At 39.9% G+C, this 12,004-nt stretch overlaps 1 long non-coding RNA gene across 2 annotated transcripts in view; it reads right to left on the bottom strand.

Annotated features, from left to right (window-relative positions):
- Nucleotides 1-12,004, bottom strand: part of LOC148389772 (uncharacterized) — a 37,981-nt gene that overhangs the window by 15,519 nt on the left and 10,458 nt on the right. The window lies entirely within an intron of this gene.

Below are 12,004 nucleotides of genomic sequence, written 5' to 3'. Positions count from 1 at the left end.
CTGTTCCGGTTCCTGCCCGCTGGGCAAACACATCTGTCTTTACACAATAACTTCCTGTCAATCGTGCCTCCCCACATGTTGTGACCTCGGGGTGCTGCGATCCTAATATATCATGGGCTCATATTTGTCAAGGCAAAAATGTGCAATTGAAAAACTGGGGATGCTCTAAAAAGTGGTAAAAGACAAAGTCAGAACTGTCTGGGAAAAGTCAATTTGCAAGAATAAAGTGATGAAAATGTATTTTTAAAAAAGGCAGTTATGAGAATTAAACTGAAAAAAAAATCCCAAAATTGAGGAAAAAAAATAAGCTCAAATTCCATATAGTCAAAAAACTTTCAATGCAAAAATACGTTTGACGAGTCAGCATTACAGTCAATATTATATTCTTGCGAAATAAAATAAATCCAATAGTCGGGAAGTCAAATATGAAACTTATGATTCAATAATCTCACTAATCAGTGTGTGTGTGTACCAGGAGGCAATAATGTCTTTGTTGCTCTGGAAACATTTGTGTTGGCATACAGCTCAAAATTGTTGAGGGACACCAAATCCACGTTAAGTGCCTCCGCGGAGGGAAACGTTGCTTTTGGCATGTGGCCTCTGGGGAACCTTTGGGCATGTCAGTAATGTCAGCCAACAGAACTGCAGGGAACCCAAGGAACAAATAGAATACAGTACATATTAAGTTTCTAAATGACCACTAAGTTGGCCCCTCCCTCTAAACGTCTTCATTTTTGTTGTGTTGTTCTGGCCTTGAAACAGGAGCGCATTGGAGGTGCACACCAAGAGATGCATGCGGCTTAATTGCTGCAAGATGTAACTCGGCCTGCGGCCCACCCTGACCCCCAAACACATTCAAAAACCTTTTTCCGAGTGTGTTTCTAAAAAGCAACAAAAAAGGAGGGGCCCACATGAAGGAGTCAGCTCAAAAACTTTGCAGCCTTTTGTTTATTTGCTGGCAAAAGACGACGAGGTTCTCTTAATCAAAGCAAATCAAAATCTAAGTGCAGTCGTTCCTTGAGGGTTTTGAAGACAACTGAACAACAAACTGGCGGATCAAAGATGGTATGAATGCAAACATGCTTGATTGATCTACATTTGGCCCGTGGTAGAAGCTGATGAAGCGTTACAAAATAGACGTGATGAGAAGGGCCGCAGAGGAGGGAGGTTCTGCCACCCCCCCTCACCACAAAAAAAAATCCACAACACCTTAGTGAAGTTACGAGAATTACAAAATCAATTAAGTTAAAAAAAAAAAAAAAAAATTCCCATAAATGTGCAACAAATGACACTTGTTGTTTTTTCTTAGGCTCAGTGGTTTCTGGTATATATATTTTTTTCAATTGCGCAATCCCCTTTAACTTGAAAAGAGCCCACAAACTGGAGAATAACATTTTTTACTCTCATGAGAGCACTCACTGCTGATTACAGAAACTGCGGCCCGCCACAGTGTGATCAGAAAAACACAAAAGAGGTTCGCCATAAATCCCCACCCAAATACACGCTTTCGTACATTCTGGCACGCCTCGATATGTGCTCGCCATCTTAGTTCTAACTCTTGATTATAGCTGTGGGTGTTTTCACAGAATGACATCACAGATAGTTGGCATCTCCGGTTTCTTCCTTTAGAAGTGATTGGACGGAGCCGCTGCAATGATAGCGGATTTCCTAAATGGAACCCGTGGAACCATTCCGACCCGTTTGTGAGAAGCCATGCGTGCTGTGACATCAGAGAGCCCACCAAAGCACTGCTGGTGACGCTAACATGGGTCAGTGGGATGCGGTTACACTTAAATGCATGCATACGTGAGCGAGACTCCAGGGTGACACAGCATGGCAATATTTTTATTTTAGATATATTTATATATATTTATTTATATATTCATTCAGATTTTATTTGACATTAATAACAATATTTATTAATATTTTTATTAATATTTAATTTTACTTTAATAATAATTTTTTGTGCACACTGACACGAATTTTGCTCAAGTGTGCGTGTGTATCCTGTTTTATATAGTAGGAAGACTTTTGGAGTATTCCGCAGCGTTTTTTGCCAATTTAAGATGTCAGAATGATTGATGTTGGACGTGAGGAAGGGCCAGCCTAAAATCTCTGATCACCCTAACGTTGTTTGATAGGTTTGTATTTCAAACATGAATACACTGCAAACAATTTGATTTTGGAAACATGTGCAGCATAAATTTGAAGCTTTTCGAATTCTTGTAAATATTATAGCTAATATTTTTCCTCTCTGATTTATGGCTGTGTCGTCCTCCTAAAATCCTTTCTGCATGTAATTTTGAGCAGAATGGTGGTCGTATGGAGTAACTGCAATTTGAAAAGAAAAATGATAATGTCTAATTATGCTAAATAACATTATGGCTAAAAGTACATCATGCTATTACAAATACAGTTAACAAAAGATAAATAAAGTTGTTTAATAGGCCTCAGTTGTAACTGAAATTTGGCAGCCAAACGGACAAGAACATTAATTACCTGATTTGGTCATTAATTAGCCTCTACAGAATAAAATAATGGAAGGCCCTGCAATTTACTTAGCTGGCTCCCAATGGGAGCCGAGCAGCCTCGTTGTAGCCCCCCCTCCCCTCCATTGCTTGCTCACTGCCGGCCTCCCGACATCAGGTTCCGATGAGGCTAACTGGAACCAGGTGGTTCCCTGCTAGCTCCCCAGACACACCGGACAATATTGTGTTATTAATGACCAAAATAGAGACAAAAGGAAAGGAAATCGGTTTCCTTCTCAAAGGTTGAGCTGCTGAGGAAGTTATTAAGGAAATGTCCATGTTTGAATTTAAAATATCCCCTCAATCTCTGAAGGCTGAGCTGCATGTCTCTCAGCTTAGAAGGCTTAACTTTCTGATGGTGAATGGCAGAAATACGCTTGACTCTCTTTTGGACTTGCAGGGATTTATTTTTGTGAGGGCGGGGGGGTCTAGTGACTTCTTTATGCCCCCATGACTACAACAAAAGTCGAGTTTAGCTCGAGGCTACATGTACAGGAACTTGAACCTTGATCTCAAGTGCATCTCATAACTGAGGCTGGATTTCACAACCCTACTGCTGAAAGGACTGAGTCTAGGTAATAAATAAATAAGTAAATAAATAAATACAATAATTTATATAATAAATTTAGAAAAAAATAATGGCCTTGTTTATAAATAAATAAATAAATAAATAAAATAATTTCAAATTTATAATATATATAATAAATGTAGAAAAAAAAATAATGGTCTTGTTTTTCAATTTGTGATACCTGTTGACTAACATGCCGAGTGACAAGAAGAGCGGGCACATGCCGAGCGACAGTTAGGTGGTCTCTTGCCCCTAATGGCTTCCTGCTCCCTTCCCATCTGTGGTCACCTCTGATTCACTTTTGCATCAAAGTAACGGAAGCAACATTCACAATGAGTCAAAGTGCCAGAAATGCCTCTGCTTTGACTTTTATTTGTTTTCATTCATTCTCTGAAAACACGTGTATAGTACAGTCGCTAAGATAGCAGCCGAAGAATTTACAGGCATTGGATGTGAGAGTGCAAACGAACAAAAAAAAAAAAAAAAAAAAAAAAAAAAAGGGGGGCACGACACTTGTCTAGGAGTACCTTATTAAAAAGGTGAGAAGTGAGTACGGTGTCTGGAGAAGCGGGTTTAATTGTGCTCTTAAAAGCGTACTTCAAAGCAAGGCCGGTGACAAAGCTAAGGGGCACGAGAGTGAGGAAAGAAGGATGGAGGAGGCCCAAAAGATACAGATGATGATGAAGGCTCAGGGGAAGCCCACTCCACCAGCGATGACTAGATGTTGAAGAAAATTGAGGAGCGAGACCACATGAGAGGCCCGACACAGGAAGGATGTGTGGGACAAATTAGCAGCATTGATGAAGCACAAAACAAGAGACCAAAGAAGCTACAGGAAATATTTACGACATGCGCCATCCATCATTAGAACTTTAAACATTGTAAAACACTCACCGGCCACAACATTAGGAACACCTGCACACACTAATGAGATCCGAATAAAAGAAGCTGGCTTGACAAAGACAAGGGTCCGTCTTAGGCCCCTTTTTGTTTTGTGTTTGTTTCAAAACAGCAACTGGACTTGAAATTACTTGCATTGCTTAAAAAAAAAAAGTCCTACATCTGTTAGCCAATCAGATGATAGTGACATCACGACCCTGAATAAATTTAAAAGAATATGTAAATGACCTCTGTTTAACCAAATCTGCAAATAGTCTCATTTGAGTAGTTAGTGACTTGTTTTTGACAATAACGAATCTTAATCGCGTCCAACCTTTGTTTCTCCTTGACCTGATTGGTTGGCGTATTTGTTAACAAACATTACTGCAAATGACTTTTTTTTTTTTTTTTAATCCTTATTCTTGTTACCTTCTAGGAAGGCAGCTGTAAAGCAGATGGTGGAGTAAAGCGTGCAGACTAAACACTTGAGAGTCATTGGAGACTTTAAACAGACTCACGTTCACCGACACGGCTGCTGTGATTGCGGCGTGTGTGAAAAACCCAAAAACAATCCGGAACTGCAAATTTTTTAAATATTTTACCGAGACACATTACACGTTATATCCAGACGAGGTTCATAGAAACACAACAGAATAGAAGCCAGACTTTTCAAATCAAGAAAAACTCATTTTGAAAAATTAAAAACTTCATAAATCTGAATATTTCCAAAACAGCTACTTAATCCACATTATTGCCCCGCCCCCAACACTGATTCATGGTCCAACCCTGACACTGATTGCCTTCTTACTTTTCTACCAGGCTTTATCTAGGCCCATTTATCAAATCACAGCAGTAAATAAATGAAAATATAATTGAACGAACTTCCAGATTTCTTCCCTAAAAGTGTTTAATCCATCCAAGGACCAGATTTTTCTTACATCTAGCCAAGCCATGGAGACATTTTGTGACATTCCTGGTGAGTATTATCAGTGTAATTCGTCTTCAGTCTAGTCTTTTTTTTTTTTTTTTAAAAACAGGACTACCTGAAGCTGCTCTGCTTTAACTAATTAAATGAGTCACAATGAAGCAAAGCAAAACTCCATGTTACACGACACGCTAATATAAGACTCCGGTACTCCCTTCCAGCATCCGTATGAGAATAATTAAAATGACTCATTTAGTTTTATCGCACAACAGACTTGTCCTCTTTTTTGCGAGAGGATCTTTAATGACGATCCCCAAAACAAGAATGCATATGTTCCGTTTTACTGTAACGAGACATCCACGAGAATAACGTCACTGCAAAAAAAAATATTACCGAGGGCTACAGATCACATTCGCCGCGTTTCATCTTCGCACTCTCGCCGCGGCTCTTTGCTCTTCATCTCGTTGTAAAAAGCAATCATCATTAGTGTATGTTTGGTAATCCGATCCGCCGATGCGTCTTTGATCGGCCGACGTCAACCGGGACCGAGTGCCCGAGAGTCCTCACGGTAATGAATGAGATAGAGAAGTTCTGGCCCTCTTTTTTTCTTCTCATCAGGCCCTCGCATGTGGTTCTGATCTGTTTAAATAATCTGTGTTTATCTGGCTATGGTTAATTTTGTGCTGGGAAATAAATACAACCCGCTCAAACAACTGACATTTTCTTCCATGTTCTCGTTTCACCTGTTGGAAGTGGGTCGTAGAAATTTGTGGGTTTTTGCAAAAGCGTGACTCTGACCAGAAACCCCGAACAGACGTGAGTAATGCCGCTAGTTTTCACATCTCTCGTGTGCAGCAGCGTCAGAGCCCGTTAGTAAAGAATTAATCAACAAAGTTCGCCAGGCTCAGGGGCGTCTGATAGCGTTTTTCCTGGAAGTTCTGGAGTTCGTCTTCGCAGCTGGATTTTTACAAGACTTGGGCTCTGCGAGGGAGTGACAAAGAGAGGAGCGCTCAGGGCTTGCAAAACAGTCGAGAGTCATCTTGGATAAAATAAAAACCCAGAAAGCCCGAGGGTGATGTATCAGTACTGCATAGGCATATTAAAATATCAGTCATTCAAGTATTCAGTAACAAAATTCTATTTGTTGAGCATGTCAGCAAAAACTAGAGCTCTAAAGAGGTGTCAAAATGAATCGATTAATCGTCCCAAAAAAAATCGATTACCAAATTAATTGTCTTGTATTTTCATAATCGCATAACTGTCAATTGACTAAAGATTGTCCAAATTGTGTTTAATCAAAATAAGACAATGGCAAACGTCTGCTTTTAGTTTGGAAAACAATGACCATGTGTGATTCAGCTTAACCGTTCTTTATTTTTAAATCACTAAATCATACCAAACAAAAATATCAGTTATCAGTAAAAAAAAAAAAAAAAAAAAAATCAATAAAATAAAATTATTTTAATTATTTTTTACACTTTAAATGAAATAAAATTGGATCTGATACTTCCATAAATCGATGGAATAATGCACTCAAAATATTTGATAGCGACAGCCGTAATTTTATATCTATACATCGCCTTAATCATACAATAAGAGTTCCATTTAACCTTTTTAGCTTGTTCCATCTCTCCGGGATAAAAAGCACAATATGTCCGCAATGACATCATGCCGCAGCCCACCCACACGTCTCAACACTCCCGTGTTGAACGCGTACACACATCCCCCTAAAAAATCCATCACCCCTAAAAGCTTTGGCTCATTGCTCAATTCACCTCACGCCGTTATCTTATCAAACTGTACAAGATGATGAACAACTTTGGGTAAAAAGCTCTCAACTAAAGTGAGTTTTCCCTTCCTAAGCTAAAACACGAATAATTGATCCCAAGCGGCGTATTTTGAATCTGTCCAAAATTTTTACATCCGCGGGGGAAGAAAGTTCCGAAGTACTTGAGCGGTTTTTGTGAGTCAGCCGAGCAGCTATGATGTGGCCTGTTTGTTGTTGCAAAGTGACCCGGCCGTGAACAGTGGCAGGTGGTTAATGCGTCTCTCGTGACATTGTTTCATTTTGCACGCGCCTCAGCTGTCTTGGGCCGTCACTCCATACAACACCGCACGAGAACTGTTTTCCATACAGTCCAGATTCACATTTAGACAGCGCAACTGCTCATAAAATCATCTTCTTTAGTACTTGAGACTGAAACAGCACCCCTGCTGGTGGTAGAGAGTACTACACGCTATTATGCCTCGATAATTAATTTCGCACAATTACTAACTAGCTTCAGAACAATTAATCGATTATTTTTATTATCTCCACAATGTGTGAAACTGGTTTGCTTCTATTTTATTGACATTAGATTTAAGACCAGAAAAAATGTGGACATATGCTATTTATAAATGTTGCAGAGTTTGCCCGCACAGCAATCGTCTACCGCAAAAGAACATTACAACATTGTGTTACGACAATGACATTGTGCACTGCGGACGTATGCAAACAATTTAGAGATGATGCAAGAGTGAAAACTTAGATTTCTTTGTTTCTTGGCAGGAGCGAGGCAATTTCTCAAGCTAGACATTTACGACTATAAAACAACCTCTCTCGACTTATTTCTAATGTGAAGTTCATCAGTGACATGACTTTGAAAAGCTTTTCAGCCTGATTCCTTTTTCATTGCGTCTCCTGTATTGTGTGTCTTTGCTTTGTGTGTGTGTGTGTGTGTGTGTGTGTGTCTAGACAGCCACTCTTTTGCATACTTTGGGGATGGTTGACTGGCTTGACCACATCACACGGCTTTGTGTGCTGTAGTTTGTTCTCCCATCAGACTAAATTGCCTTTCAGTTCTCATTGCCCTCTCCCGAGTGATATCATGTGAAGAGGAGGGGGGGGGGGCTAGGTTGTGTGTGTGTGTGTGTGTGTGTGTGTACGCTACGTGTACAGAGAGGCCATACGCCTCACTTGAACCTGACACGTGAAATTCAAACTGGGCGCACGGAACGTTGCAGGTGTCTTGTTCCAATGTAAGGCGAGGACAATGGTTGTCTGGTGAGTGGGCATATAATGCTATCACATGATGACCTCTGACCCTCATCTGACCCTGCCAAGGCCTGACAACTCTAATTGGGATCAGCACTTGAATTAGGCAACGGTATCCAGATCCTTATCAGAAATTAATGAATTCAGTTATTCAATGCTGCCACCATGAGAAGCTCTTTGTTTACAATTCCGAAATTGACTCGTCATAAATTTTGCCTCTTCCACTCCACAAACGGCGCTGCCTGCCTTCGTGATTGGTTTTGCCACTTGTCTGGCTCTTTTAATGATGACCACTGATTGGTCACAGGCGTACCTCCGCTTTCCATTTCCTGCCTGATGAAATAAACAAGAATGCCTTGAGAATCATCAATCATCACAGACAATTACCTCTCTCCCTCTCTCTCTGGTTGACCCGAGCTCGAACCTTTACCACTACTAGCTCGCCTATTTTGTATACCGTTTGTTTGTCTCTCTAACAACCAACATGCCTGGACTGTGACAGATGTGCCAGTTTATGTTGAATGTCAAACTTCATTATGCTCACTTTGAGACCAGTCGAAACAACCGATGCTCAGTATTAAAAGTATTTGGTGACAGTATAATTAAAGAAGAGTTAAAAACCTCAGAAGTCATTTCATGCTTGTCCACTGCCAAGGATGTAAACCACAGTTTGGTAATGATCAGAAAATGCGTGACAAAATTCTATCCAAATGATTGTTCATTCCTCCTAGCGTTGAGGTTAGGGAGAAAAAAAAAATGCCGATTGTGCACAAATTATTCGAGCAGTTATACTGGTCAGAATGAACAAAAAGTTGTAAATTACAACAACTACCATCACACACTAGAACAGTTTACTCACAAGTCGTGGGGAGCTATTAAAAATAATTTATGGTTTTCTTTTTATTTACATGATCGATTACACAAGTTAACCGAATTTCGGCGTATTCCAAATTACTGGCTGGATAATCATTTATTTGTTTTCTCTGTTGCATTATTTACCCAAAACTAACATCTTAACATCATTCATGTTTTTATTAATATGATTAAAGATGGAAGAATGAAGTAACCTCACACAATCTTGTTCAAAATTTCATTAGCCTGTGTCAGGTCACTGAGTTTATTTCTTTCACACTAAAAAAAAAGTCTGTCAATAAAGCCAAAGCCAGCCAAAGTGCAGCAGTTACAAAATACTTCACAACGTGATGGATCACCGCTGACCATATCATAATTCATACGCTTGCAGCTGCACCAAAACATTTCATACTTGGGGTAATTCATAACGCACTTTACATTAGACGAAACATGAGTTAGTATGTTGCAGGACTGACTAGGAGGGAATGTTAAGAAAAAAAAAAAGTTTATGAGATTTTATACTGTATAAATGTCGCATTTTCACAGCGGTCAATAAAATAACACCTGCTCCTCTTTTTGTGCTATGTGAAATTTTTGGGAGCCATTTTAAGAGTCATCAGGCCTTAAGTGGTGCTGGCGTAGGAGTACGGATTTTTCTTGAAGACAAAAGTCAAGGGAAGATGTCTGCTTCACAGATGCGAGGTTCCTTTTGAATGTCTAATTAGCCGACCCTTTGTCATGACTTCATATCGGGTCACGAGCTTCATTCGGCACGGCCCTAAGAAATAAACTATCTGTGCTCGGTGTCGATTTTTAGAGGACAGTGGCGGTTGAGGAAGAACAGCCGCCCCGCTCCAGACTGTTCTGCGTTGTCTCCATTGGAAATGACACTGTAGCCCTCTGACCTTCATAGGTACGTTTGTTCTGATGGATCACAAGGAGTCAAGGGGATGAAAGACAATCATCTGGATGGTCCATGTGTTGCGTGTACGGCCTTCCAAACAGCTTTTTCGATTTCCCTTTTAAAAGTGCAACCCCTGATTGATGATATTTATGATGGATAGTCAGTGACTGATGGAGTCGTGTTGCAAAAGTGACTCACGTTGCATCAAAATGAAAGAAGCCTGATCCCGATTATGAAATCTTGTGACTCATAAAGCCTCCCGTTGCAACGCATTAGTCTCGGTATTCCATGTCATGATGGTCAAACATCTTTTGTTTACGTGATTGGACGTCTGGCTCACCTTCAGACGCCGCCTGACAAAGAGGTGTTTACTTCTGTTGGTTCAGATTGCCACAGTAGACTCGCCGATCCGTGTTTGTTTCCACTCAAACCTTCCAAACAATGTGTTCGGTGGTTAACAGGAATAAAAAGTGACTTTTAAGGAGTGGACATTCGTGTAGTTCTTTGACATTGTGGTGTAAATTTGCTCAGGGAGGGAGACCTCCTTTGTGTCTGAGAGTTTTAATGTGTTTTTAATTAAACTTAACTGCCAAGCTCATTTGCGCACAGGCCATTTGAGGACTGTAACGCGGCTCAAAGCTAGCGGCCCAAAACGCAATGAAACAATTAGAATCATTGAGCCAAAGTGCTGGTCCCTAATGATGTCTTCCTTCCAGGCAGAAGCAATCAAGTCTCATTTAAGGTATCACCAACGGAGCCACAGGCAGTCCCGAACATTTGCTGCTCTGGAGTAAAAATAAAAGAAATATTTTTTTTATATATATATTTAAATCTATATTTAAATATAAAACATTTCATCGAAATTTAATCAATCCATTTTATAATAATAATTTATAATATATATTTAAATAGGAAATATTTCATCTATATTTAATCAATACATTTTTCCAGATGGGCTCTGAATAACTGAAATTCCCCAAAATGCAAGCAACGTTTGTTTGGGAATCCTTTCCAGAAAAATCCCCTACAGCCTTCCTAAGTAGTTTAGAGGAGAGGGAGAGAAAACAAATCGAGGAGGGAGAATACGTGCTGCTCGGCTGCACCCAACAAATTGTTCTCTGCTGTGACGAAACATTTCTTCCCCTCACGGGCGAGTGACGAGCAACATCTGACTCGCGTTAGGGTGCTTGCGCACAAATCGGTGGCGCCGCAGGGCATCGCCAATCGGTGACTGATAATACGACCGCAATGCTAAAAAAAATTCGACATGAGTTTACATGAGAGCACGCATTCTTGTCTCAATTGGCATTCCTCTCGCAAATCCGCTCCAGAGCGGCTCCGCATGCCCGACTCAAAATATAAACAACCTTCCAGAAAAGGAATTAGTGATGTCACCGAGAAAGGTCTTCAACTACTGCGGCAAGTTGAATAAGTGCGTTTGAAAGTGCTGTCCGTGGTGCTGAAGCTTAGCGTTGCCCTAAGTGGTCCTTGATGTGGAACTTGTAATTAGTAACAGTGTAAAACATTCTAGTCACACAATTAGCAGTCAAGTCTTTGTAAGCGGAACTGTAATTATTGAGGGTAAAAAAATTCAAAGAAGTTGTAAAAATCTAGTCGATCCATTTTTGTGCGTGTCAGCATGTTTCGATAGTTTGTCAGCTACTTGGTGATTCAAGGAAAACTACATCATATTTTGAATAGAAATGTCATAATTCAAGTATTGAAAAGCAAGTAAACCAATTTTATTCTGACCGATACCGGTAAGAGATCATCGATACCAAGCACCGATACCGCTTTAGATACATTCATTATTCAGATATTGGTAGTGTGTTAGAAGCACAAACAGAAACCTACAAAAAATAATATATCAATATATCAAACGGTCTGCCTTGACAACAATAATAATAATTGTAATCATTTTGATGGACACAAGAGATATTGGCTTAACATGTGTTCATTGTTATAGTTGGCGGTGGCGTAGCACTGTGCCGCATCAGAGCGAGTGCTGTTTCTAATATTTTGATTCTCTCATGTCACTAAACAAATTAAAACGGCTGTCAAAGTGATGCAGTGCAGATTTACACGACGCACAACGTCAGAACAAACATTAAAAACAGCAGACGGACTAACGAAATGATGGATTAAGAACGGAGGATGCAGAGAAGGAGAAAAAAACAGCAAGATTGATCTTCTACACTTTAAAAAAAGAAAAGATGAGAAGAAAGCGAGATTGTCTGACAATGTGAAAAGGAAATTAAAGAAAGCCGAAAGCAGACAGAACACCTGGATTTCTTAAAACGTTGTTGGAAGCCCC

Source organism: Syngnathus floridae, chromosome 12 (assembly GCF_059516105.1).
Source record: "Syngnathus floridae isolate MCC-2025c chromosome 12, RoL_Sflo_1.0, whole genome shotgun sequence".
Lineage (NCBI taxonomy): Eukaryota > Metazoa > Chordata > Actinopteri > Syngnathiformes > Syngnathidae > Syngnathus > Syngnathus floridae.
The sequence above is the reverse complement of the archived record's forward strand: the minus strand, read 5'-3'. Positions and strand labels throughout refer to the sequence as shown.